Raw genomic sequence first — 26,599 nt, 5'->3', positions numbered from 1 at the left:
TGGAATCAGCAGTCAGGAGACCAACATATATTTTGCAATCAATAAATATGTAGCACAAAAGCTCTCAGAGAAGACTAAAAAACAAGGATGTGCTTTGAGGATGAAGGTGTGGCTAACACAAAACATGGTATTCTTCATTGCCTCATATGCATGTGAAAGTTTGACAATGAATAAGGCAAATACCATGGACTGCTAAAAGGACAAACAGATCTGTGCAGGAAGAAGTACGACCTGAGTGCTCCTTGGAGGTGAAGATGGTAAGACTTTGCCTTACATACTTTTCATATTGTAAGGAAGAGCAGTGCCTGGAGAACCATAGCATGTTTTGTGAAGTGGAGAAAAGGCAAGAAAGAGGAAGGCACCATATGAAGTGGGTCAACACCGTGGCTGCATGAGTGGGCTCCAGCATAGGAACAACTGGGAGGATGGTGCAGGACTGTGCGTGTTTATTTGTTGTCTGCTCTTAATCTGGAAGCTCTCCGGAAACCTGTAGTCACTATGGGTAACCTTTCTGGAATTTTAAATACCAGTGACATAGATACCACCATCAAAGCAATGTACAAGCCACAACAGTATGGCAAACTGACAAGCAAATGTTGGAAATTATATTTTAACTTTTAACTAGGTAAGATATAAGAAAAATACAACACAGATCAGTATGTACAGGTTGCATTTACAAAAATAAATACAATGACCGACAATTTTACAACTAACTGATACATATCAGAAAGTGCTCTTTTCAACATTAATTTAACTTAAATTAAGATCTTCATTAATTAAATCAACTGAGTAATTTCTAAGCCAAGGATATATATGTGAGCAATGTTATATCACCATTCATATACAATTGATGGAGCCATATATTCATAAATATTAGGTTTATAAACAATAACAGCAATGCACTACCATCAAGTAAATTTTGACTTACAGTGACACAGAATAACATTTCTAGTGCTGTAAATCTTAACAGGAACAGATAATCCTGCCTTTATTCGATAGATCAGAAAGTGCATTTGAGCCTATGATCTGACAGCTAGCAACCTAAAGGATTACCAAACAGTGGCACCAAAATTATAATATTAGTAGAGGATTTCATAGTCTATCTCTTCACTTAGATAAAATCTCACACTTGAATTAAATATTTCCCTATAAATTTTATGTAATGGAAAATTATTGATATTTCTCTTCTCATTATTATGAATTACATATATCTGCTCTATGTTAAAAATCTGCTGGATAACTATTCGGAAAATTTTTTAAAATGATTTTTAAAGTACTGAATTTTTCTCTTTTTTTAAGATTTCAAATAATAAAATATATTGGGATCATATTAATTCAGCAGTTATGTGTAAACAATTGGGCATCAAGAAGTTTTTTTATTTTAATGAGTGAACATATTCATAACTATATTTCTATTCTAAATATCTATGGACATTTAGCAGTGCAGTGTGCAGTGTGTATATAGCTTTATTCTGTCCAAGCCCAGGAGAGTCACAAAGCCAATGAGTCAGAATGAAACTCCCAAAGTTTAACCAGGTAGAATTTTGACAATGCAACCTGGACTAGAAATTGTATTCTTACAATGGAACATTAATACTACTGGAGAAGAAAATAGCATAGTTGTAATTTTACTCTTCATTACCGTGTAAAAATTGTACTCCTTTCTTACACTATCTAACTTGTTAATAGAGGAACAAATCCTTCAGGAGGAACTAGCATAAAAGAATAAAAGACTTTCTTAAAATATAAATGATTCTGAGATGAATTTTCCTGATTTAGTCTACCTAGTTCTCATGGATATGCCAGACAAGTTTCAGGAATCTGAAACCAAAAGAGGGTGAAACTTTTTGTTTTCAAGAAAGTCATTTCCTCAGGTAACTTTTGACTACAGAACATTCTTTTACCCTGCTATCTCAGTTTTCTTATTTGCAATTTTTAAAGTAGTGTCACTTTATTTGAGAAGTTACAGAACCCAGGAGTTTGGGCTAATTTTACCAAATGAACAAAACTAAGCAGGAACAAAATTAAACAGCTCAATTTAAACCTTCTGAAATCTCTTCATTTCTAACATATTTAACTACTCTCAAAGGTTTTAGCATTTGTTATCTTTTGCCCTCCCTTGCCCAATATCCTCCCCATACATATTTTACAGAAAATACATATATTACAAAAATTATAGATGTGTATGTGTGTGGGAAGGTTTTGTTCTTGTTAGGTGCCAACAAGTCGGTTCACCTCATGGCCGCCTTATGCACAACAAAACAAAACACTGCCCAGTCCTGGCTACCCTAACAATGGTTGCTCTGTTTGAGTCCATTGTTGTAGCCACTGGGGGATCAGCTTTAGGACCTTCTTTGTTTGCTGGCTCTCTCCTTGACCATGCATGATGCCCTTCTCCACAGAATGGTCTCTCCTGACAGCGTGTCCAAATTATGAAGACGATGTCTTGCCATCCTTGCCGCTAAGGAACACTCTCGTTTCAAGGGTACTTCCTAAGGAGTACTTCTTTAGGACAAATTGGTTTGTCCTTGCAGCAGGTCATAGTACTTTCACTATTATTTTCCAGCACCACAATTCAAATGCACCAAATCTTTAGTCCAACTTTCACATGAAGCAATTGAAAATACTATGGCTCAGTGGGCACCATCAGCTTTCTTCACCACATTTACTTGTTCACCCGCTTTGGCTTCAGCAGTTGTGTCGGGAGGGTGAGCATCATAGAATGTCAATTTAATAGAAGAAAGTATTCATGCATTGAGGGAGTGCTTGAGTAGAGGCCCAAGGTCCTTCCGTCACCTTAATACTAAACCTATAAATATAGACACATAGGTCTATTTCCCCATCCTCATAGTGTCTGGGGTCTTAAAGGCTTAAAGATAAACAAGCGGCATCTAGCTCAGAAGCAACAAAGCCCACATGGAAGAACACACCATCCTGTTGATCACGTGGTCCCGTAGGGATCAGTTATCAGGCACCAAAAAGCAAAAAATCATAGCATTGGCTACACACCTCCATGATACAATCACCGAGGACAAACGGGTGCATAAGCAAATGTGACAAAGAAAGCTGATGGTGCCCAGCTATCAAAAGAGATAGTTTCTGGGGTCTTAAAGGCTTGAAGGTGAACAAGCGGCCATCTAGCTCAGAAGCAAAAAAGCCCACATGGAAGAAGCACACCAGCCTGTGTGATCACGAGGTGCCAAAGGGATCAGGTATAAGCCATCATCCAAAAAACAAAATAAATACCATAGTGAATGAAGGGGACATGCAGAGTGGAGACCCAAAGCCCATTTTTCGGGCCACGGGAGACCCCCTCACAGAGGGTTCTAGGGGAGGAGATGAGTCAGTCAGGGTGCGATGTAGCACCGATGAAGAATACAGCTTTCCCCCATATCTTGGATGCTTCCTCCCACTCAACTACCATGATCCGAATTCTACCTTGCAAGACTAGATAGAGCAGAGGTTGTACACTGGTGCATATAGGAGCTGGAGGCACAGGGAATCCAGGGTGGATTATGCCTTCAGGACCAGGGGTGTGAGGGGCGATACTGGGAGAGTAGAGGGTGAGTGGGTTGGAAAGGGGGAACCAATTACAAGGATCTACAAGTGACCTCCTCCTTGGGAGACGGACAACAGAGAAGGAGGTGAAGGGAGACGCCGGATAGGGAAAGATATGACAAAATAACAATCTATAAATTATCAAGGGTTCATGAGGGAGGGGGGAGCGGGGAGGGAGGAGAAAAAAGAGGACCTAATGCAAAGGGCTTAAGTGGAGAGCAAATGCTTTGAAAATGATGAGGGCAAAGAATGTACAGATGTGCTTTATACAATTGATGTATGTATATGTATGGATTGTGATAAGAGTTGTATGAGCCCCTAATAAAATGTTAAAAAGAAAATACTATGGCTGGGGTTAGGTACACTTTAGTCCTTAAAATAAAGTCCTGGGGTTTCCATACTCTAAGGAGGTCTGTGCAGCAGATTGACCTAATGCAACACATCTTTTGATGCCCTGACTGCTGCTTCCATTTACAGTGATTGCGAACTCACACAGACAAAGTCCTTGACAGCTTCAAGCTTTTCTCCACTTAGGATGCTGTTACCTATTTGTTCAGCTGTAAATATTCGGGCCTTCTTGGCATTGCATTGCAATCCACACTGAAGGCTACAATCCTTGAACTTCTTCAGCAAGTGCTTAAGGTAGGTAGACATATAGATAGAGATATTAATTAGGTAAACATCTGTAGTGATAGATAATGGTATTCCTATCTCTCTCTATATTGGCACAATGGTTAAATGTTTGACTTTTAAGTTAATTATACTCAGTGTGAATTCACCCGCTGCTCTACAGGAGAAAATTGTGGCAGTCCGCTTCTGAAAATATCTTCAGAAGACAAAATACAACTTTATTTCAAAACACAACTTGAAACCCTATGGAAAAGTTCTTCTCGGTCTTATAGAGTCTCGGACAGAATCAACTCAACAGCACTATGCTTTATATTATGTTGCTGCTCAAAGTTTCCATGGCAATAGGCACATATACCCAAGACAGAAGACATCTATCATGAAATTTTAGGAAATAAGGATAGTTTAGGCTTTTCTTTTAATAATTTCCTAAGAACTATAGATTTGAAATTTTGCAAAGACAGACACTGTTAAAGAAGTGCTAGGTTTCAAACAATTCAACATGATGTCAAGAGATTTTTTTTTGCTTCTCTAAATAAAGTGGAAGGATATTGATAGAACATAAAATATTGTTACCATCCTTTTCTGTTTTTAGTGTGTATCTTGAAGTCTGCTATAGATTTGTTCCATTGACCTTGACGGATGTTTCCAATCACTGCTTTTTCCCAGCTGTATCAAGACCCAGGTCCACCAGATGTCAGTGCCATATAAATAATCCAAATTGTTTTATTTAAAAGCCAAATATACAATACCAAAGAGAACTTTCCATTAAACAAAGACATTCCATTGAATTTTAAATGATTTACCTACACTAAGCAGAAGAGAGAGGTTGTAAAACTGGTCAATGTAATCTGTGATATGATTTTTAAAATGTCTTCTTTCAATAGGCCTCTCAACGGCAATGTAATCTGATAAAACTGACCTTGTATTTTTCCATTTTCCTATTTCATTATCATTCACTTGTAGTATTTTCCAGTACTTCTTTCTTCACCAATGGATTTATGCATTAACGTTTTCACATTGAACTTTTCTCTCAATTATTATCTTCATTTTGGGGAAAGAGCCAAATCACGAAAGCTGTGTACTTTCTGTCATGTTTCTGTACTGGATCATAGTTAAAGGTTAGCGTGTAGTGCTTACCGTCAAGAAGTCGAACTCCTCGATATTAACATATGCTGATAACCCTTTTCAAGTACTTTCAAAAATATAATTTTGGTGGCTGATGAGAAAGTTGTTCGTTTCTGTCACTAGGACACCTGTGCACACCTAGGCGGACAGAGAGTCAGAAGATACACAGAGAGATAGAGAGGTAAAGAAAGAGCATTCACGAGTGTGAGAGTGATTCTCAATTAAAACAACAGATTAAAATAGAGTTAGTAGGGATGAATGAATGATGACCCAGGGCCTGTGCTGTCTCTTTTTATTAGTGGATTACTGGCAGGGAAATAGACATAAAGCAGAGTTTGTTTCTACTGCTTAAGGTCGAAGTAGTTCAGCTCACCACATATTCCAGATTTAGCTCATCTCTCTCCAGTTCATTGCACTGAACACTGATGTCTCCTTCATTTTACCCATTCCTGTTAGTTGTTTGTCTCTTCTGATGAATTGTAATTAAGTTGGCCCCGGTATCATAGTACTCCTTGGAGCAATGGTATAAAATACTATTATGATAGTTGGGTTCATTGTGCCAACTAGGCCAATGGAAACATATGGGCAGAGTTGGGCTGTGCTGCAACTTGATAGGAGGATGACCCAAATTTAAAAAGACAACTGGCATCCCTTCTCCCTCTGCTCCCTGTTGATCAGACCATCATGCTGCTACTTTAGTTAGTTCTGTGCCTCAACCAGTGTGCTACACTACCTGTGGATAAAGCTAACCCATGGATCGCATACCTAGAGCTTGAAGCTCCTTTGGGATCTACTTCTCACTGCTGGTGCATACATTGCTTGAGATTAAGGCTGGTGGATCCTGTGCCTTGCTTGATTTTGAGATCCCATCAGGGGAAGCTTCGATAAGTGGAGCTACTGATTATTGCTGATCAACCCTGCTGTCTGCTGTGAGCAGACTCAGCCTGCCTTACCTGTGGGAAGACTTCACTGTCTGCCTCCTTGACCTTGGATCTGGCAGCCCACATGAAATAATTGAAGGACATCCATGTAAGTGAGTTGAGCTGAGCTCTCTGTACTGTTGTGTGGACTAATTAGCTGTTAGATTCCTTCTCGTGATAATATATATATTATGAATATATATATTCGTAAGTGTCCTGATTTTGTTTCTCCAGAGAACCCTGTCTAACACACCTGTCTACTGGTGGTATAGTGGTTACATCGTCCTTCCAAACCGAGATGTGTTCTGAGGGAGAAAGATGGGGTTTTCTAATCCAATAAACTGTTACAATATTGGAAACCCAGAGGAGCAGTTCTCCTCTGCCGTATAGGGTCACAATGAGTCAGTATTGAGTCCATGCAGTTTGGTTTTAGTTTCTGAGTTCTTGAACATCTCCATCATCAGTTGCAGACATGGCCACTATTAGCATGTCCATTGGCTGTCATTCAGAAGTAGACCTCAAGTCTTTCTTCCTAGTCTTACTTAATCTAGATGTTCTATGGTGTTAGGCCAGGTTAACTAGAGAAACAAATCCAGAGACTCGTATATGCGTAAGAAAGAGATTTATATTAAGAAGCAATTGTATGGCAAGGAAATATTCCAGCCCAGTTCAACACAAGTCTACAAGTCCCTCTTCAGAATCACGGAGCTACATGCAATGATGCAGAATTCAGGAATATCACAGGCTGGTGAGTGTAAACGCTTGCGGATCCAATGGCAGCGTATGCATCCCCAGGGCTCTGGGAGGTCCCAGCGCTGCTTGCCAGCAGGAAGGTGAAGTCAGAGAGAGGGTAAGGTTCGCAGGGCCATGCCCAGAAGGAGGTACCATCAAGGCATGAACCGATTAACAGGCTAGACTCCAACCTTACACTTTTATACAAGTTGACACGAAATTATATAGCTACCACAATTATTGACACTTGGTTAATATCAGTTATACGTAAGTTCCCATTGGCAGATGGGACTGGCTGTATTTGAGGTGCATTGACTGGGGATCCAACCAGGCTCACTCACTGAAAGGCACACATTCTACCACTCAGCCATTAACACCCTATTTCTAATCACTTACCATTGTCTTGTGACAATATGAGTACTGCATGTGGATAAAGAGTGGCCAAATGTAAGTACAAAGACGGAGACAAAATGGTCAAGGACATTTTATGTTCTTGTGCTCGCCCTCCAAAATACATTTTCCTCAATCTAAGGATTAGTGTAATAGGCATCACATTTGGTCATTATTTTATCCTTAAACTTTCTATCTCAAACCATCGCCCCTGAGCCTTAAGAAAACTGCTAAGGTGAAATTTCTATTTATGTTTCAATAATTCTTTATGCTATTGTATTTTTAAAATATATCTTCACTTCCATTTGACTCAAAATAACCCCACATGACAGTGTGGAATTGCCTCATAGGGTGTTCCTAGCTGTAATTGTCAAATAAGATCATAAAATCTTTCCCTGGAGTTGCTGAGGGCATCGGTAATGTCAATCTCTTGGTTAGCAGCCGAGGATTCTAACTTTATGCTCCCAGAGATCATATTTTAGCTGCTTTTGTATTTTCTTGCACATGAAATATTCACTCATTATTTTACGTTGTTGAATTGATCATGCTGTTCTGTGTGTGTTCTGGGTTCCCTGCACTATATGAGTTTACAATATAATCAAAGAAGTCAGACAGATCACCTAAGGAATGAAGAAACATCTATATCTATAGAGAAATGATAAAGTTGCAATATATAAATGATTCAGCTCTACCCGAGACTATCAGGAGATTTATTATGAAAGAAAGGTTACTTAATAAGCTGGATCCAAAAAAATATGAGTACTAAAAATGTAAGACAGTGAGATGGGGAATGTCAAGCTAGCTATCTGACTTTTTGTCTGTTTTCAATTATACTTGAGACAACTCATTAAAGATTAAAATCTCAAACACGACAGGATGGTTTAAGAGAGAGGATGCACACTAGCTTATGATAATCAAATGGTGCACAGATAGACAAAATGTTTATGGTAGTAAAAAAGGAAATGAGGTGAGTTTGGGATGTGAAATGCCCACGGAGTCTCCTTATCGCCCCTTTTACCCCTTCTTCAATTTATTTGTATATATGAAGTTAGAACATATTTTCCTATGGCAACACTAATTTTTCTTGTTTTTGTTATCTGCATGATGGATAATCAAACTTTATATGATGTATTAAATTCACATTGGGTTTACATGTTAGCAGGATAAGGGAGTCAACACACTGAACAATCCTACTGACTGAGTGCTGGAAAGCATCTTTTAAAAATACAGGATTGTACTGGATTAAAAAAATGTATTCAAGACTAAAAGGAAATAATATCAGAGAGAGACAGTTGTTGGTGAGAGAATTTCAAATTCTCTTGGGGTCGTTCATCCTAATATGATCATTACAGAAGGTGTGGGGACAGAAGAATGTCTCCAGGGACTATTCATGACAAAGAAGTCCCAGTGGAGTAGTGGTTAAGCATCAGGCTACTGAAACCATGGTAGGAGAACCCCCACGAGTCCAAAGGAGAAAGAGGAGGCTTTCTGTTTTTGTAAAGAGTTAGTTTTGGAAACCCACAGAAGAAGTTCTGCTCTGTCCTATATGATCCATATGAGTCAGAGTTGTCTCTATGAAAGCAAGTTTGATCCAAGAGCTCCAAGATTAAAAAAAAAATTAGGAGAAATTTTCCTAAAAGTAGGACTCAATGTGCTACCTCACAAGTTTGAATTAGAATTAGAAATAAACCTTACATCATGTGGTGTTACATAATCTACTGTCAAGTGGAGCCTGAAGAGTGAAGGGGGGGAGTTTAGCCTGTCAATCAGGTTGCAACCTGATGACCTCATTTGGATGCACTAAGGAGATAAAGAGCTCACTGGAAGTGGGACACCCACAGTCCCTGTGAGATGTGCTTGCTGATAAGACACATGGAGCTTTGCTAGAGCCTGGGAGCTGAAGGAGCCACATAGAGAAGCCTGCTGGCTCTGAGCTGCCTCTACCACCACTGAATCCACAAGACTTTCCACCCACTAGCCTGTGATCATCCTGCTTTCAGTGTCATTGCATGTGTTTCCTGAGTCTTAAGAGGAATTTATAGATTGGTATTGGATGCATGGGCCAATATCATACTTACGGACTTAATCTGGACCGGGCTAGGAAGTTTTCTCAATATTCAATTGATCTTTTACATAACGCTCTTTCTTAAACACATGAGTGTTTATGAATTTGTTTCTCTACTCTAGCAAGACTAACATACTTCACAAAGGAATGAAAGAGATAGCTGAGGTAGGACTCAATGGTGCTTGCCTATCATTAATAGCTTCTGAGATCATGAACACAATTACAATTCCCATTTTTAATGGAAGAAAACTATATATACAGCTCAAATTTATTAAACACACGAACAGAAAGATTATTCTAATGATATAGCTGATAGACTCACCAATATTATCACCCTAATATATGTATATATAATTCTGAAACTAAAATCATTCTCAGAGAACCTGGCTTAAATAAAGAAGATTGTGGTGTCAGAATTGGAGGAAGTCTTAGTGACAACCTATTACGAAGCCCTAGCTGATGAAGAGCAAAGATTGCTACCTTTGATATGAATTACAATTCAATGTAAAAACAAAAGCAAAATTGATCGCAGCTAGACCAACAAGTAACATGATACATCTGGACCAATAAGTAACATGATGATTGGAGAAATGATTGAAATTGTTAGAGAATTTCATCTTGCTTGGATCCATAATTAATGTTCATGGAAGCAGCAGTCAAGAGATCAAATGATGTATTGCAGTGGGTGAATGTATTTCACAAGATGTATTGAAAATGTTGAAAAGTAAGGATGTTATCTTGAAGACCAAGGTACACCTGGCCTGACCCAAGCCACAGTACTTCCTCTTGTCTCACCTTCATGTGAAAGTTGGAAAGAATCGATGCATTTGAATTAAAGTGCTGACGAAGAACACAGAAATACCATGGACTGTCAAAAGAACCATCTGTCTTGGAAGGAGTATGGTCAGGATGTTCCTTAGAGCAAAGATAGAAAGATTTGGTTTTATGTAAATGGGACAGATTATTGGGATAGATCAATCCCTGGGAAAGTTCACCATCCTTACAAACTAGAGGTCCAGGGAAGAAGAGGAATATCCTGAACAATATTCTCACAGTGACTTGCACAATGGGTTCAGCTGCACAATTGTTAGCCTGCCAATATTCTTTTCTGCTGTCACTGAGATTTGGAACTGACTCGACAACATAGTAATTCTCAAATTCTTCTTCAAACCAATAGTGGTTTGGCCTATGACATAAGCAATAGCAGCTGTGAAGAAAATGCTTCTTAAAATCACCCACCTTAGGAAGCTACATTGTCAACATTTTTTCAAAAAGAGACTTTAAAAAGAAAGGAGGGTAGAGCAACTAGAGGAATGGATATAGGGAAGGCAGGGTAGAAATAGGGGAGAATGCTGACATAATACTCAGGGTATCAACCAATGTCAAAGAGTAGTTTGCACATGAATTGTTCAGTTGGAAGCTAATTTGTTGTGCAAACTATTACTCACAAAATAATAAAATATATCTATAGGACTAGTTTTAAGGTAGCACATGGACATTGGGCTTCCACTCAAGTACTCCCTCAATGCAAGAATCCTTTGTTCTATTAAACAGGCATTCCATGATGCTCTCCTTCACGACACATCGCTGAAGACAAAGCAGGTGAATAAGCAAATGTGGTGAAGAAAGCTGATCGTGCCTGGCATCCGGGGTCTTAAAGGATTGAAGGTAAACAAGCGGCCATCTAGCTCAGAAACAACACACCCACATGGAAGACGCACACCAGCTTGTGTGATTATGGGTTTCTAAGGGATCAGGGGTCAGGCATCAGGCATCATCAGAACAAAAAAATCATATCATTGTGAATAAGGGGGAGTGTGGGGTGGAGACCCAAAACCCATCTGTAGGCAACTGGACATCCGCTTATGGAAGGGTTGCGGGGAGGAGACAAGTCAGTCAGGGTGCAGTGTAGCAATGATGAAACATACAACTTTCCTCTAATGCTTAAAAGCTTCCCACCCCCTACTATCATGATCCCAATTCTGCCTTACAAATCTGGCTAAAGCAGAGGCTGTACACTGGTACAGATAGGAACTGGAAACACAGGGAATCCAGGGAACATAATCCTTTCAGAACCAGTGGTGAGAGTGGCTATACCGGGAGAGTGGAAGGAGGGTGTGGTGGAAAGGGGGATCCAATTATAAGGATCTACATGTGGCCTCCTCCCTGGGAGACGGACAACAGAAAAGTGGGTGAACAGAGACATTGAACAGTGTAAGATATGACAAAATAATAATTCATAAATTATCAAGGGTTCATGAGGGAAGGGAGAGCAAGGAAGGGGTGGGAAAGAATGAAGAGCTGATGCCAGGTGGCTTAAGTGGAGAGCAAATGTTTTGAGAATGATGAGGGCAACGAATGTACAAATTTGCTTTACACAGTTGATGTATGTATGGATTGTGATAAGAGTTGTAAGCACCCCTAATAAAATTATTTTAAAATACAATTAAATATTAAAATTAAATATACAAAATCAGAGAGAATGAATATTCTTGATTTTAGTCCCTATGGCGTAGGGTAATAAATAGTTAACATCCTGATAAATGGATAAAAGATGGAAGCTGTCAAGGATTTTGTCTTGCTTGGATCCAGAGTCAATGTGAATGGAAGCATCAGTCGAGCAGTCAAACAATATATTGTATTGGGTAGATCTGCTGCACACACCTCTTTAAATTACTCCAAAGCAAGGATGTCTCTTTGAGAACTAAAGGATGCCTCACTGGAGGCATGGGATTTTCCGTTGTCCCATATGCTTTTGAAAGGTAAACATTAAATCAGGAAAACCTAGGAAGAATTGATGATTTGAATAACAGTATTGGTGAAAAATATCAAAAGTACCACATAGTGCCAAAGGAACACGGAAAGCCATCTTGGAAGAAATATGGTGAGAATGCTCCTTACAAACAGGCATGTTGAGACTGTCTCGCTTAGTTTGGACATGTTGTCAGGAGAGACCAACCCCTGGAGAAGGACAGTAAGCTTAGTGAAAGAGGGCCAATGAAAGAGAGGAAGGCCCTCAAGAGATGGATTGATGCCATCTAGCTCAGAAGCAACAATGCCCACATGAAAGAAACACACCACCCTGTGTGACCATGAGCTGTCAAAGGGACCAGGTATCAAGCATCAAGGAACAAAACATCGCATCATTGAAAATGTGGGTGAGTGCAGAGTGGAGACTCAAAGCCCAATGGCAGCCAACCAGACACCCCTTGCTGCGGGGTTTGGGGGAGGAGATGAACCAGGCAGGGTGCAGGGTAGCAACAATGAAACATATAACTTTCCTCTAGTTCTTAAATACTCCCCCACCCCACTATCATGATCCCAAGTCTACCTTGCAAATCTGGCCAGACCAGAGGATGTACATTGCTACAGATAGCAACTGGAAACACAGGAAATCCAGGACAGATGACTCCTCCAGAACCAGTGATGAGAGTGGCGATGCCTGGAGGGTGGAGAGAATGTGGAGTAGAAAGGGGGAACTGATTACAGGAATCTACATATAGCCTCTTCCATGGGAGAGGGACAGCAGAGAAGAGGGCAGGGGGAGACGTCACAGTGTAATATATGACAAAATAATAATAATTTATGAATGATGAAGGGTTCATGGTAGGGGTGAGTGGGGAGGGAGGGGGAAAATGAGCAGCAGATATTAAGGGCTCAAGTAGAAGGTAAATGTTTTGAGAATGATGATGGCAACAAATGTACCTATGTTCTTGACACAATGGATGTATGTATGGATTGTGATAAGAATTGTATGAGCCCACAATAAAATGATTAAAAATTAAATTAAAATAAACAAACAAAAAAGATGGATTGATAGAGTAGCTGTGAGAATTGCCTCCCACAGAACAACTGTGAGGAAGATGCAGGACCAGAAGGGGAGAGGTTTGTGTTCTGTTGTACAAAGTGCCATTATCCCTTAGGATCAGTTAGAACCTCTTTGATAGCACTTAATAATAGAACAGGGCGGAAAATGAGTGATTCCCTTATAATTCATATCCACAAGGAAGCAAGTGAAAATGTGCTAACTGATTTCTAGGCTATTGAGTCTTAAGATGAGGCAGATACACCATCAATTCATTTTGCAAAAGAAATGGCTACTCCGGGCTTCTTCCAGATAGAATTTGAGCAATGTCTCAGATCCCATCTCACCCACCTAGTTCAGTGATGCACGTCCTCAACAGAAAAATATACAACTTTATGAGCTGTTCCCACAATTAATTAGAAAGAAAAGATGTCTATAGCTCAATCGATGTAACATGTTGGCACCAACTTCCATTAAACTTGTTCTAGCAATTATCGTGATAGAAAGCGAACAGGAACGTCTAAGCTTGTCCACAGACAAGCAGTACCCTTGGTTGTGTATTTCAAAAGGTAGAACTGTGATGCAGACAAACAAAGCCTATATTGAAAGTCATGGGGATCTTTGGAAGGACTCTAGCTGTTGGATCGACACCTCACCACCAGGAAGACTGTCCCACACTGAGCAGGCAGCTCCTTTCAATCAACAGAAATTTCATAGATGCAACTCACATGAGAGCCATCAAGACCCAGCTCTACTAGCAGGTGTGTAAGCAAACACGTTTGTTCCGAAGGAGATGTTGGAAAAGCCCACCTCTGCTTCTGCTTCAGTTATTGAAGTAAGCTTAATTAGTTGTGTTTGGGGAGCAATTTGGTAGCATACTATTTTGTAATAATTTTTTTTCATCTGACTTCTTTTTCTTCGCTAGGGGATTGTATCATCCCACAGGAAAGCTGGAGCCTACTGTCTCTGGCTCAGTTGTGTTTTCTAGAAAAATGAGATTAAACACATTTCTAGTTAGTTCAATAAGACACAGGAAATAAATGAAAATTACTGCAAGACAAAATTCAAAATGCCACTGATTACTGATAAATTAGTGTTGTGGCTGTCTATACAAATGATCTAAGAGAATCTGTATATAAAATAGAAAATTTATAAAAGATAGTTTGTCATGGCTTGTGGTTACAAACACAATGTGTGCAAATAGCCATTTGTAGTGGAATAAATTAAGCCATTTAATATATAAAGAGTGGAATACTTTAAAACAATGAGCAAATTGCAGCTCATTAATATGCCTGCCTCTCAAAACTACAGTGTTTTCTGAAAACAATGAAAATGATAACAAGAACAAAAACATCAAGTCATAAAAAACACTTGAGTGTATGCTTCTACTTCAAACCTTTTGAAACAGATAATATCATATTTATCTAAATGGATTGACACAGTTGCTGCATCAATGGGCTCGGGCACAGGAACCATTCTGAGGTTGGTGCAGGACCAGACAGTGTTTCATCTGCTTGTGCATAGGGTTGCTATGGGCTGGAGTCAACTTGATGGCACCTCACAACAGCACACGTATTTGAGATAGGTCAGGCTGATGGCGATTTGAGAATTAGGGAAATAGAAGTATAGAATTGAATGAGTCTACCCTTCTCTTTGTTTGTGTGTTAGAATATACATAAAAGTGTATAATACTATACATTCTTTAGTGTGTGTCAAATCTTTCACACTAAAATATTAAATCCCCTTAGAAGTTCCATGAATTCCTTATTATGCATCACCACTCTCCAGTTATTCTGAGTAAGATGTTAGATAAGATAAAGTGAAAGATAACTCAGAATCTATTTACTTGAATAATTTCTGAAAGAAAAATTTGGATGTGCAAATTGTTTTAGGTATTGACAAACTAAGGTACAGGTGCAAATATAACTTCAGTTACGCTTAGTTATGAAATCTGGGTAGGTATATAATCACCTGTACTAGGCACCCTCTTGTATATCCACCACCACCTAGTGGTAAACAGTGCGACAAGTTCTAAATAAACAACTTATAACTTAATTCTTAGTGTACAACTCAGATACATATGAGACTACCTATCTATGACACAGGAGAGAAAAGGTTTCCATGTAGATTCATTTGAATGCATCAATATACCTGCAGTTAAAGAACCTTTGAAAGAAAAAAAAATTGGTCTATGGGGGAAAACTGGCAGTACCTACGGATAAATGAACTTTTCCTCTCTGACATTTAGAATTACAGATACTTTCCCTTAGTATGCTGGATTTGACAACATACACATTAAAATGATGCAGAAGCCTAAAGAAGTACTGGGAGTACTCCTTTTTCTCTTCCAGGAAATTTGGAAAACAGTTACCTGGCCAACGGACCGCAAGAGATCTCTGTTTGTGCCCATTCCAAAGAAAGGTGACCCAACAGAATGCTCAAATCATAGACGAATATCATTGATTTTGTATGCAAGTCAGATTTTGCTTAAGGTCAGCCAACAACAGTGACAGCAACATCCTGACAGGGAATGCTGGAAATTCAGGCCATCTCCAGACGCGGACATGCAACGAGGCATATCTGTGCTGCTGTCAGATGGAGCACAGCTCAAGGCAGAGAACATCAGAAAGATGTTTGCTTGTGATTTGCTGAACTCTGGAATGGCATTCAACTGCGTGCACCGTACTAAACTGTAGGGCAGCTTGGGAACTTGGTCACTTATGAACATTTCGGTGTGCTCATTCAAAACATGTTGTGCTAACAGAATAAGGGAAAGCTGCATGGTTCAAAATCAGGGGAGGTATGTGTCTTCGCATCACACTTATTCAATCTGTATGCTGAGCAAATCCTCAGAGAAGCTGGATTATGTAAAGAAGAGCGAAGCATCAAGATTGGAGGAAGGCTTATCCACAACCTGAGATAGGCAGATGACACAACTTTGCTCTCTGAAAGTGAGGAGGAATTGAAGCATTTGCTGATGAAGATCAAGGATTGTAGTCTGCAGTGTGGATTACAACTCAATGACAAGAAGACCAAAAATCCTTAGAAACCAGGAGGTAACATCAGGATAAATGGAGAAAAGCTTGAAATTGTCAAGGATTTTGTCTTGCTTGCATCCACAATCAATGCTCATGGAAACAGCAATCAAGATATCAGCATAAACACAGCATTATAATAACTAAAATCGCAGGAAGAAATATTGAAATATTTTTCATTGAGCTCTTGGAAGCTTAATGCAAATAGCAGTCCTGACCTTTAAATCTTTAGTGACTGAATGAGTTTGCTGCATCTTAGAACAATATATTTAAGAGGATTAGTAAAACTAGTCAGTGGTGGTTTTTCCCCCTTCACCTTAATATTATAGGTAACTGGAATGAGTTATAATCTGTAGTTGATGAATAAAAAGGCAAAATTGACTTTTATCTGCATATTTGATAGAAGAAAAATGAAAGGCTTATTGTGATAGTTAAGAGCAAACTATGTGCTAGGTAAGAGCAAGGTTGTTCACAGTTGATGTTGACGTAGTTCTGAGTCACGGCAAGCATGTGTGCAAAGAAAACTCTGCTGTAACTCTTCAGGCCTGAATTCTTTTTTAAAAGGAATCATTTTATTGGGGGCTCATACAACTCTCATCACAATCTATACATATGTCCACTGTGCCAAGCACATTTGTAAATTTGTTGCCATCATCATTCTCAAAACATTTGCTTTCTACTTGAGCCCTTGGTATCTGTTCCTCATTTTCCCCTCCTTCTCACCACCCCGTCCCTCATGAACCCTTGATAATTTATAAATTATTATTATTTTGTCATGTCTTATACTGTCCGAAGTCTCCCTTCACCCACTTTCCTGTTGACCATCCCCAGGGAGGAGGTTACATGTAGATCCTTGTAATCAGTTCCGTTTTGCTTCCCTACCTTCTCTCCACCCTCCTGGTATCGTCACTCTCACCACTGGTCCTGAAGGGATCATCCATCCTGGGTTCCCTGTGTTTCCAGTTCCTATCTGTACCAGTGTACATCCTCTAGTCTAGCTGGATTTGTAAGGTAGAATTGGAATTATGCTATTGGGGGGTGGGGGCGGGAGGTGGAAGGAAGCATTTAAGAACTAGAAGAAAGTTATATGTTTCATCATTGCTACACTGCACCGTGACTGGCTTCTCTCCTCCCTGTGACCCTGCTGTAAAGGAATGTCCAGTTGTCTAGAGATGGGCTTTGGGTCCCCACCCAGCACTATCCATCATTCTCAATGATATGATTTTTGTTGTTTGATGCCTGATACCTGATCCCTTCGACACCCTATATCATACAGGTTGGTGTACTTCCATTGGGCTTTGTTACTTCTGAGCTAGATGGCTGCTTGTTTACCTTCAAGCCTTTAAGACACCAGATGCTATAGCTTTGGATAGCCAGGCACCATCAGCTTTCTTCACCACATTTGTTTATGCACTCCCTTTGTCTTCGGTGATCTTGTTGGGAAGGTGAGCATCTCAGAGTGCCAGATTATTAGAACAAAGTGTTCTTGCATTTAGGGACCACTTTATTGGAGGCCCAATGTCTATATGCTTCCTTAATACTAAACCTATAAATATAGGCACATTGATCTATTTCCCCATTATCATATATAAATATATTTACATATGTCCATGTCTTTATTTAGACCTCTATAAATGCCCTTTGCCTCCTAGCTCTTTCCTCTATTTCCTTTAACTTTCTTCTTGTCCCACTATCATGCTCAGCCTTATTTTAGGTTTCAGTAATTCCTCTTGGTTACATTGCTCTTGATTAATCCCTACCAGACCTCTTACACCCTCCTCCCCACTGATTTTGGATCACTTCTTTTTCCCTGGTCCCTGGGTTGGTTAAAACCACTTCTTTCCCCTCACCTCCCTCTCTCCTAAGTCCCCTAGAAACTGTCAATTCTGTTGTTTTCTCTTCTGGATTACTTATCTAGCTTTTTTTATCTATATAGACCTGTAGAGATAATAACATGCACAAAAACAAGACAAAGAAAAACAAAGCAACAAAAGAAAATGACAACAACAAAAATGATCAAAAAACCCAGAAAAGCCTGTAAATAGTTCAAGGTCTGTTTCTTGACCTTTAGGAGTGTTTTCGTCAAGTCTGACGGAGTGCCATGCCCTGGCCCCAAAGTCTATTTTTGCTATTCCCTTGGGACTTCCTTGCTCTGCTCCCCTTGCTGTTCTGTTGCACACCCTCGGTATAGTGGGGTCAGATTGGGAGCAATTCCCACATCGTGTCTCCTCAGGCCTGTATTCTAAAGAAATTTTGGGTAGATTCAACCATCAACAATTTAAGACTATAATCAAGGGCTTAACCAGTTGCTGACTCCTGAAAGCATTAATATTTTTGCAAGAAAATAAATCTACTTTGAGACAAGAAAAACTAGATGGTATATCACAATGGCTACTGATGGGTCACAATAGATAATCCCAGATAGGATGACAGAAAAATGTGAAGCAGAACTTCCATTCTTATTTTTAAAAACATAATACAAGAAAGCAGGCAAAGCGAAACACTATCACTCTGAAAAACTGTTTACACCTAGAACAGAATCCATCTCCTTAGATTACCTTTGGGTTAAATAGCTGTTGGACACACAAAATAGAGACTATTACCTAAAAGATCAATTATTTTCTCAAAATCCATCAGCATTATACCAGAAGGTCAACATTCCTCCAACACAAAGATGTGAAGAGAAAAGGGCAGAAACCTGAGTTTCCCTGGAAGGGAAAAAGCAGAACACAACTAAAGGGAATATTGACCCGTTTTGACCAATATAACCAACTAAGGGTGCTGAATACTTGTGTGGAAATTTTAGAATGGGGACCTAACTTGCTGCATAAATTTTTTCATAGCTTTCATAACTCAGTATATTATTGAAAATATAAATTCATATTTAACTATTACCATTTCCAATAAGTGTTACATTGAATGGCACAGTGTACATGTGGCAAGTCTATCACAGAGACTGAAAAACTACATTCCAGTTTATGCTGTCTTCACAATGTCCCTACTTATTTGAGACAACTGCCCTTTTTTTTAACATTTTATTAGGGGCTCATACAACTCTTATCACAATCCATACATATACATACATCAATTGAATAAAGCATTAATTTTTTTCTTTTTTAAACATTTGTTAAGGGCTCATACAACTCTATCACAATCCTACATATACATACATCAATTGTATAAAGCACATCTGTACATTGCCTGCCCCAATCATTCTCAACGCATTTGCTCTCCACTTAAGCCCTTTGCATCAGGTCTTCTTTTTTTTCCCCGTCCTCCCCACTCCCCTCTCCCTCATGAGCCCTTGATAATTTATAAATTATTATTTTGTCATATCTTGCCTATCCGGCACCTCCCTTCACCCCTTTCTCTGTTGTCCATCCCCCAGGGAAGAGGTCACATGTAGATCCTTGTAATCGGTTCCCCCTTTCCAACCCACTCACCCTCTACTCTCCCAGTATCACCCCTCACAAACCTGGTCCTGAATGTATCATCCACCTTGGATTCCCTGTGCCTCCAGCTCCTATATGCACCAGTGTACAACCTCTGCCCTACCCAGACTTGCAAGGTAGAATTCGATCATGGTAGTCAGCAGGGAGGGAGCATCCAGGATCTGGGGGAAAATTGTATTCTTCATCGGTGCTACATCACACCCTGACTGACTCATCTCCTCCCCTAGACCCCTCTGTGAGGGGATCTCCAGTGGCCCACAAATGGGCTTTGGGTCTCCACTCTGCACTTCCCCCTTCATTTACTATGGTAAGATTTTTTTTTTTGGATGATGCCTTATACCTGATCCCTTTGGCACCTCATGATCACACAGGCTGATGTGCCTTTTGATGTCAGAGAACTACAAAACTGAGATGTGTTGGTCATCAGATGATGAGTAATTAGCATTGATGCATATGTTATCTCAGTTGAAGAGAATGGAATCTATAAGGTGGCATAACACTTAATAACCATGTAGTCCAATACAACAGTGGAAATGATACAATTCTATGAGCATTGTATATACTGACAAAATTCTAAGTTGTTATTGAAACAGTAGAAAAACTGAAAAAGTAATCCATCTTTGGGTTTATTCGGGCAAAAAATAAATCTGAACTATAATATTTGCACTGCAACATAGAATACATACCATATTTATGTAGGGAACTGTGTGTTCCCCCACCCTGGATTTAAGCCATGTACGACCTTTATGAATTTACTCTGTTTCCTGCCATACAAACTGCCCTGTGATTTTACTGTCCTTTGTCTCAATTCCCACCAGAGGGTGGCTGCCTTGACCCTTGCTAGGATTGGTGCTCTTTCACTAGCAGCTGCTATATTCATTGGTCAATACATGCCTGGTGGCATCTCCCCCCAGGCTTAAGGTATGCTTAATTAGCATACTTACCTGTTTGATCAGTTGCCCGCCATTTCTTCCTTATTTGGAGATACTCGACTATTGGCTACCTCAGCTGCACCTTATTTTACATGTGACGTAATGGTACCTGTCCTTCGCTGGCTATTTAAGCCTCTGCTCTCAGCTCAATAATAGAGGCTTGATCAGATTCTTGTCTTGCCTCCATCTCTCCTCGCAGTTGCCCATCTTCATTCCCAGTTCCTCTTTCAGGTACCCATGTTGTTGATGTCCCACAGGACGGGATATTTTGGCGCCCCAACGTGCCACAAGATCGAGTCCAGAAGCCTCAGCTCCTGCGACACTGGCATCTGGCCATATTTCTAAGCTGTATCACTGAGCTGAAACGCTGAAACCAAACGGGGCCACTGCCGCCCCGCAGCTAACGCAGCTCCACAACTGAGCTGACACTCTGAGCTTCTAACACTGACACTGAGCTGGCACTATCGCTGAGCTGCTAAAGCCGCGCTGAGCTGTTAACATCTGCAGAGCTGCTAGCACGGTTGCCCAGCCTTCATCGAACGCAAGGCTCGCGGTTGCCGAGCGCTAGGCACGAGCCTGCTGCCCACTGCCCACTGCCGCAAAGCACGCCAAGGCTGTCGCAAAGTGCACCTACGCTGCTGTAAAGTGCGTCTACGCTGCCATAAAGTGCGTGGCCGCCACCGCTCCCACTGCACCCGCCGGCTCCTGCCACGCAGTGTGTACAGCTGCGCCTGCTTGGCTCCAAAAGCGCCAATTTGCAGTGATACTCTGCAACATCCAGCTGTCGTGCCTTTGTCGCTTGGAAGCTTTGAGACGCTCCTCATTCAAGCAGCCTGAAAACAAGGGAATCCACTGAGGAAGCAGACAAGTCATCAAGGATTGGCCCATCGACTATCAAGCCCACTACACCATTGTTGTAACCTGCGAGGAGGAATAACCGGGTGAGTTTTTGTCTGACAATGGTCAAGAAATTAGTCAGCATCAATTATTCATAGGACAAATTATGGTGATGTGTTCAAGCGCGGGGAGTAAAGGTTAAAAGTTGTGATTAAAAACAGAGGATCCCATGACAGACACCACTAAATAGCGGCCGTGAATGTTTACAGAGAAAATTAAGAGTAAGTGGTGAAAAGTTGGAAGTAACAAATAATGGGACAGATTTCTTTTTTTTGTTTTTTTTTCCCTTAAAATCTGATTTGATTTGAATTGATTTTTTTAAACACTTTATTAGGGGCTCATACAACTCTTATCACAATCCATACATATACACACGTCAATTGTATAAAGCAGATCCGTACATTCTTTGCCCTAATCACTCTCAAACGGGATGGGACATATATACTCGTGTATAAACTGAGTTTTTCAGCACAAAAAATATGCTGAAAAATTGGGGTTCAGCTTATACACGGGTCAGTGGTAGCCCAGGGAGGTGTAACATCTCGTTGCCACCCCCCTACCCTCCCCCCCCCCGCAGGTAACAGGACGAGTGGGTGATTGCCATTTCTCTGTTGTTCATTCAAAGCCCCACTGACACTGCAGGGCTTTGAATGTTTGTTTACTCACATCTAACCAATCAGAGCCAGTCTATGATGTGGACTGCTCCAATTCACAGAAGCACCCATATTGAGTCACTTGTACCGACAGCTGAACTGGTAAGGATGTGTCTGGCTGCGCTCCATCCCTCTGATCTCTGTGCTAATTCACATCCTGTATCCTTCACCCGCATGGACAACCCCCCTCCCTCCAGCTAACACACTGGGAGGGGCGGGGCATTACCATGAAAGTTCTTTTTCAATGTCTTGTTGTTTTATCCTATTAGAAATGGATAATCTTGAACAAAAACAAAAATGCCGGTCATATGAGGCTGGTTTCAAAATGAAGGTTGTATCAAAAGCAGAGAGATAGAGCAATAACAGTATTACAAGTAGGGAATTCTGTGTTGACAAAAAGTAAGTGAGGGAGTGGTAGAAAATTAAGGGTGACTTTGAACAGATACCATAAGCTAAAAAAGCTGTCGTGGTTTAACATCTTTTTATGGGGCTCTAGAGAGTGAATTGTATAAATTGGTTATGGCGTGTCATCAAAATGGTTACTGCATAACATATATGGGAATCTGCATTCGTGCTCTACAAATGGCTAAGGATGACAAATATAAAGCACCAGGCATTGAAAAATTTTCTGCGTCAGCAGGATGGTGTACCCGCTTCATGAATAAGTATGGCCTACTCTGTTTGAGAAAAAGAACAAGGATTTCCAGAAATTGCCACAAGACCTTGAAGAAAAAATTATGTCATTCCAGTCATTTATTATAAAACAAAGAAGGAGTTATAATTATGACCTGGATGATATTGGGGATATGGATGGAACTGCCATCACTTTTGATCTTCAAAGCAACAGAACTGTAACAAATTTAGGAGAAAAAACTTTTTTCTCAAAACCACAGGAAATGAAAACAAACAAACAAACAACTTTGCAATTGTTCTATCATGTTTATCTAATGGAACTAAACTGCATCCTGTCATTATTTTTTAAATAAAGACCTTGCCTAAAAAGATCAATTTCCCACCAAGAATTACTGTGCATGTGCATGAAGGCTGGATTGATGAAGAAGGAACCAAAAAATGTCTGGAAGAAATTTGGAACAGACAACCAGGAGCAGCCTTAAAGAAACAGCCATCGTTACTTGTTTGGGATATGTTCAGAGCCCACCTATCAGATGACATAAAAAAAGGGAAAATCTAGTAAAGTTACATTAACCATTATTCCAGGTACTGCAGCCTGTGGATGTATCTTTGAATAAGCCTTTTAAAGACCGTGTGCAAAGGTTGTAGCATGAATGGATGTCATTTGGTGAAGCCTGACTAACCAAAGGAGGAACTCTCATGAAGCCTGACAGAGTTAATAGCAAAGTGGGTTCGAGATGCATGGGAAGACATTCCAGAAGACATGGTGCGACGTGCCTTCCAGAAATGTAGTACTAGTAATGCTATGGATGGCAGAGAAGACTGCGCTGTGTATGAAAATGACAGCAGTGATGGTGATGACGGCGATCTCAGTGAGGACAGCGTCTATGATGACCTCACACCAGCTGATGTGCTGCTTTGGGATACGGATGATGATGAGGAATCCGGTTTGGAAGGATTTTAACTCTTTACATTTTAGCTTGAATGCTGATTGAGCTCAGGAAATAGTACTCTTAAGGTATCATTGTTGATACCTTATTGTTTTTGTTGAACCTATTTTCCACTTACTGTGCTGGTTTACTAATGTTAAATGACTTGTCCTTTTATTTATGCTTTCTATTTAAAATAAATATTTAAATACATGACCCCACTGATGTCTCAATTTTTAGTAATTTTATTTTCATTTGTTTTGATTATTGAAATTCACCAATAGCTTCTGCATTTTCCACCCTAGCCTTATATTCGAGTCAATCAGTTTTTCTGGTTTCCAAGGTAATAATTAGGTACCTAGGCTTATACGCGGGTCAGCTTATATTCGAGTATATATGGCATTTACAAATTATATTTGTGAAGAATACATTGTTTAATTTTTCCTATACTTTTAAATAAAAAGAAAACTTAAAAAAATCATTATATTGGGGGCTAGTACAACTCTTATCGCAACCCATACAGCCATCCATTGTTTCCAGCACATTTGTATATTTGTTGCCATCATCATTGTGAAAACATTTGCTTTCTACTTGAGCCCTTAATATCAGTCCTCATTTCCCCCTCCCTCACAGTTCCACCCTCCCTTATGAGCCCTTGATAATTTATAAATTATTATTATTTCGTCATATTTTACAATAGCTTTTGGTTAATTAGAATTTAGAGACTGCCTGTTGTTTGTTGTTAGATACCATCAAGTTGGTTCTGATTCTTAGTGGCTATATGTACAGAAGAAGGAAACAGTGTTTTGTGAAAAACAATTGTTATGCTCTAGCCCCTTGCTGCAGTCATTGTGTCCACCCACCTCCTCCAGGTCTTCATGTTTACCACTTAACTTCTACTTTAAAACTACTGATGTCCTTTTATAAGGACTGATCCCTCCTGATTATGTGCCCAAAATACAAGAGCAGAAGTCTTGGCGTCCTTGCTTATAAGGAGAATTCAGGATGGACTTACTCCAAGACTGATTTGTTTGTTCCTATGGGGGCCCACAGCATTTTTAATATTCTTTTCCAAAATCAAAATTCAGATCGATCAATTCTTCATTGCTCTTATTTACTCATTGTTCAAGTTTCACATGCATCCAAGACCATTGAAAATATGGTATTTGGGCCAGGAGTACTTTACTAGTAACAGCATTATCTTTGCTCATCAACACTCTAAATGGGTCTTGTCCGGCTGACCTGATCAAGACAATGCATTCTTTTATTTCTAGATTGCTGCTTCTATTAGTATTGGTTGGGAATCCAGGAAAGTGACAATTTCAGTCCTCTTTCCATTTATTGCAATGCTTATTGGTTTACTTGTAAGGGTTTTTGTTTGCTCTAAGCCCTTCAAATACTACCTTTTTTTTTTTTTTTGAGTAAGCAAAGCTGTGTCATCTGTATATCACAGGCTCTGATGTTGTGTCCTTCCTGTAATCCAGCTTCTCCGATGCAGATTGAATCTGTACAGGGAAAAGGTAAAGCTAGACACAAACACTTTTGTTGAGTTTTAACCCCTACAGTATGCATTTCTTTGGTGTGAACAGCAGTTTCTTGGTTCATGTGCTTATTCCACAATCACGATGAAATTTTCAGGAATTTCCATTCTTTGCAATATTATCCATAGATTATTGTGATCTCATAGTTAAATGCCTTTAAATAGTAAATAAAACTAAAGAAACACCGTTCTGATAACCTGTGTTTTCAGTGCAGATTCAGCTGACAACAGTAATGTCATCCTTCATTCGATATCCTCTTCTGACTCTCCCCTGCATTTCTGTAAGTTCCTCCATCATGATACTGATAGAGACCTTTTAAAATTATCTTCAGTAGAATTTTATTTGCATGAGACTTCAATAATATTGTTGAATAATTTTTGCTTTGATTGTGATGCCTTTCTTTGTAATGGGCAAGACTATGGTCTCTTCCAATCAGTTCCTAGATATGTGTCTTCCAAATTTCTTGTCATAGATAAATGACTGCTTCCAGTATCTCCTCAGTGTGTTGAAACATTTTAATTAACATTCTGTCAAATCATAGAGCATGTGTTTGCTAATGCCTTTCATGAAGCTTGGATGATTTCCTTCACTATCATCGGTTCTTGATCATGTCCTTTATCTGGAAACGGTTAAGTGCTGGCCAATTATTTTTAATTCAGTGAGTCTGTATTCCTTTGATCTTTCTTGATGATTCCTTTATTGTGCAATATTTTACCCATAAAATTTTCCAATGTTGCAACTCAAGGCTTAAATATCTTCTCGAGTTTTTTGACTTGCTATATAGTGGCTATCTATTCCTTTTGAGTTTCTAGCTCCATTCTTTGTCCACTTTATGATAAGGCTTTAGTTTTTCCTCTCAAATTGCCCTTTGACTTTTTCTGTTTAGTTCTTTTACTTCATCATTTTCCCATCTGTTTACCTAACATTCAAAGTATGTTTTACAGTCTCTGCTGATACCTCCCTTAGTCTTTTCTTTCTTTCCTATCTCTTTAATGACATTTTCCTTCATCTTGTATGATGTTCTAGATGTAACCCCATATGATGTCCAGCATTGTCACTAGTGTTCATTACTCAAATATTTTCTTGAGATATTCTTTAAAGTCAGAAGTGTTCCCTAAATTTAGCCTTTGATATATGCAAAATATTCCACATCAGCTTCTCACTGCCATCAAGTACATGCGCCCGTGTGTAGACCCCTGCCAGCGCTGACATGCTAACACATTCACTGACTCGGCTTTCCTTCTGCAGGTGGCATCATTGCATCTGTATTGTGAGATGGAGGAGGACTTTGTGGATTGGTGT

The sequence above is a fragment of the Tenrec ecaudatus genome, chromosome 2, assembly GCF_050624435.1.
Source record: "Tenrec ecaudatus isolate mTenEca1 chromosome 2, mTenEca1.hap1, whole genome shotgun sequence".
Taxonomy (NCBI): Eukaryota; Metazoa; Chordata; class Mammalia; order Afrosoricida; family Tenrecidae; genus Tenrec; species Tenrec ecaudatus.
This window is presented reverse-complemented; position numbering follows the sequence as displayed.